The following is a 4,093-nucleotide window of genomic DNA, read 5'->3' on the forward strand; positions in this document are numbered from 1 at the left end:
CTTCCAACACTTTAAAGCCCATAACTCAAACATGACTCCCTAATGACGACCAAGTTGGGATTTTTATGGATCTACAACACACATATCACTGAAATGGGACAGATCTAGGTCTATGGAGCCCCTTTTTCTCATAAAGACTCCACCTTTGGGACTTAAACCCTAGAAATGGACCATGAAACACCAAACCAAAATAAAGAGGAAAGTTTTGAGCTTTTTACCTCTAAGTGAAGCTCCTTCCTCTGAAGAACTCAGATCCAAGCTTGAACTCCAAACCCTAGCCTCCACAAGCACTTCCCCTTCTTCTTCACTAACACACGAAGGCACTTTTAGCTCAAAACACTCACACACAAGCTTTAGGACGAAGGAAATGCTCTCTTAGGGTTTCTCTCTGTGAAATGGTGGCTGAGGATAAGGCCATATCATTCCTTATATAGTGCACAAGTCTCATTTAGGGTTTGCATCTGGACCAGTTACGCCCAGCGTAACTTTGGTACGCCCAGCGTACCTTAAAGAGTCCGCGTCCATTTCAAGCGCATGAGTACGCGCAGCGTACTCTCCATTACGCCCAGCGTACTCATTTGCAACATTTTCCACTCAGGGACCAATCTTGACAACTTGACAAAAGTGAAGGGTTAAATAGTTGTACCTGAATTTCGGGATGTTACAAGATAGCTAATGATGATCCGTTCGGGTTGCGAGGGTTCACCAGGGATGTACACTGCAGTTGTTTGATGAGCAGTATTCAGTGGATTTAGTCCCCATTCCCCTGCGAGGGAATAAGGTTATCGTGGGTATGGAGTGGTTGAGCCCCAACGGGTCAGTGATTGACTGCGCGCAGTAGCTATTGTGAGTTCGGACCCCAAGTGGGGGAGGGTTGGTGATTCAGGGCGAGAGGCCGCAACATGGGCCGACTTTGTGTTTAATAGTGAAAGCTAGGCGCTACCTTTAGCAGGGTTGCACAGGTTATGTCGCCTATATCATGGATACCCGGGATAAGGGTAAGGCGACCATGGATGATGTACCGATCGTATGGGAGTACCCGAACGTGTTCCCAGAGGATTTTCCTGGGGTACCTCCGGAGAGGCAGGTAGAGTTCAGGATTGACCTAGTTCCTGGTGCGGCTCCGATAGCCAAGGTACCATATCGGTTGGCTCCTCCTGAGATGCATGAGTTATCTACACAGCTGCAGGAGCTGTTAGACAAGGGATTTATCAGGCCGAGCAGTTCGCCATGGGGATCCCCGATCTTGTTTGTGAAGAAGAAGGACGGGTCGCATCGGATGTGTATAGATTACCGGGAGCTGAATAAGGTAACGGTGAAGAACCGTTATCCCCTCTCTAGGATTGACGATTTATTTGACAAGCTTCAGGGTGAATCTTGGTTCTCCAATATTGATCTGCGATCGGGTTATCATCGGATGCGAGTCAGGGACGACGATGTGCAGAAGACAGCCTTTCAGACTCGCTATGGTTACTATGAGTTCGTGGTGATGCCGTTTGGGTTCACTAATGCTCCTCCCGCATTCATGGATCTCATGAACCGCGTGTGCAGAATGATGCTGGACCGATTTGTGATAGTCTTCATAGATGATATCTTGGTTTACTCCATGAATCAGGAGCAGCACGAGGAGCACCTAAGGGAGGTATTGGAGACACTGAGGAGGGAAAGACTTTTCGCAAAGTTCTCCAAGTGCGAGTTCTGGTTATGCGAGGTGCGGTTTCTGGGGAACCTTGTCAACCAGAAGGGTATTCTGGTCGATCCGGCCAAGGTAGAGGCTGTGATGCAATGGGAGGTTCCGAGGTCTCCATCCGAGATTCAGAGTTTTCTTGGTCTGGCTGGTTACTATTGGAGATTCATCCATGATTTCTCTAAGATTGTTGTTCCATTGCCCCAACTGACCAAAAAGTCGGTGACGTTCCGCTGGGGGCTTGAGCAGCAGGCAGCTTTCGAGACTCTCAGACAACGTTTGTGCGAGGCACCGATTCTGAACTTGCCGGAGGGCGTCAAGGATTTTGTGGTTTACTGTGACGCTTTGATCACGGGTATAGGTGCAGTGCTGATGTTGCGGGATTGCGTGATTGCGTACGCGTCGAGGCAACTAAAGCCTCATGAGGCGAACTATCCGACGCATGATCTGGAGCTGGGGGCTGTGGTTTTCACCCTCAATATTTGGCGACACAAACTCTATGGGGTTCGTTGTACCATTTACACGGACCACAAGAGCTTGGGGTACTGGATGGATCAGCCGAATCTGAACATGAGGCAGCGTTGTTGGTTAGATGTGGTGAAGGACTATGACTACAAGATACTTTATCACCTGGGGAAGGCCAATGTGTTGGCCGATGCTTTCAGCCGCAAGGCGGTCGCGACTACGATTTGGGATATATATCTGAGAATGACAATTATTACTCATTTGTTGGAACGGATTCAGGAGGCTCAGGTCGAGGGTATGAAGGAGGAGCGCCGGAAGTGTGAGCGGATCATAGGTCAGGTGGCTTCCTTTGACTATGACAACTGTGGGTTGTTGACCCTACATCAGAGGGTCTGGGTTCCTTACTGGGGCGGCGTACACCAGGTTCTGATGGAGGAGTCTCACAAGTCAAGATTCTCCATTCATCTAGGGGCGACGAAGATGTATCGAGATCTTCATCCTGATTATTGGTGGCCCTGCATAAAGAGAGACATAGCTTGGTATGTGGAACGGTGATTGACTTGTAGGAAAGTCAAGGCCGAGCACCAGCGACCTAACGGAAAAATGCAGCCGTTAGAGATTCTCGTGTGGAAATTGGAAGACATTACCATAGATTTCATCACAAACTTTCCCAGGACCACACGTAGAGTGGATTCGATTTGGGTCATCGTGGATCGTTTGACCAAGAGTTCACACTTCATCCCGATCCACGTACGCGAGGTAGTGGTACGTCATGGAGTGCTGGTTTCGGTTGTGTCAGACCGAGATGTTCGCTTCACTTCCAGATTTTGGAAGCGGTTTCATGATGAGATGGGTACTCGTCTTCACTTCAGTATAACTTTTCACCCTCGGATGGATGGGCAGAGTGAGAGGACGATTCAGACTCTAGAGGATATGCTACGCGCATGCATATTAGATTTTGGTGGCAGTTGGGATACGTATCTTCGGCTAGCGGAATTTTCGTATAACAACAGTTACCATGCTAGCATAGATCGACCTCCCTTCGAGATGCTCTACGGGAGGAAGTGTATGTTGGGTTATGAGCATTCTAACACTCCTAAGTTTACATGCAACTCTAAATACCTTGGATCTATGTTTTCTCTATTATACATACAATTATGAACATCCAAGGTATTATCCTAATCTAGCATACAAAACAATAAATATAACAAGATAGAATACATACCTCTTTGATGTAGAATGTCTTCATGAAGCTTGAGTGCCTAGTGCCCCAAGTGTGACACCTCAAATGGTTCACACAACACCAAATACACTTCGAATAATTTGAGAGAAACTTGAACACTCCTTGAAATCGTCTAGCCCTCACACTCACACATTAGTGCACGATTTCTTGAGCCATGGGATTCTTTTATATGGTGGCTATTAGGGTTACACCATGTAACTCATAACTTTACCCATTCCTTATGCTCCATGGATTTTAACCTCCATGGAGTATCCATGGGTCACCCCATGGACTTAGTCCAACATAAGGAATCTTGGATCACAAGCCCACATATATAAGAATGAATGATTTACACAATCAACCCATATATTTAATTAGTCTCCTTTTGATCACTTAATTAATTCCAAATTAATTCTTGATCAATACTAATTAAATAACCTTATTAATATATATTAGAACTTATAATATATTAACCAACCTTAAGTGTTATTTCTCTCATTATAGTCTATCCAAATGCATGATGCCATGCAACCCAAATGGACCATGCCGGGTCGGGTCAAGTCTTACCAATTATAGTTATGGACTTAGACATTAATCCAACAGTCTCCCACTTGGATAAGTCTAAAACTATTATTGCGTATGACTTCAGGAACCGATCAGCAATCGTAGCTCTCAAAAGCTTCTGTCGAACTCTGACCTTGTCGATGAACTCTGACCTT

This window comes from Lactuca virosa, chromosome 5, assembly GCF_052849685.1.
Source record: "Lactuca virosa cultivar CGN04683 chromosome 5, Lactuca_virosa_CGN04683_v6, whole genome shotgun sequence".
Classification (NCBI taxonomy): domain Eukaryota; kingdom Viridiplantae; phylum Streptophyta; class Magnoliopsida; order Asterales; family Asteraceae; genus Lactuca; species Lactuca virosa.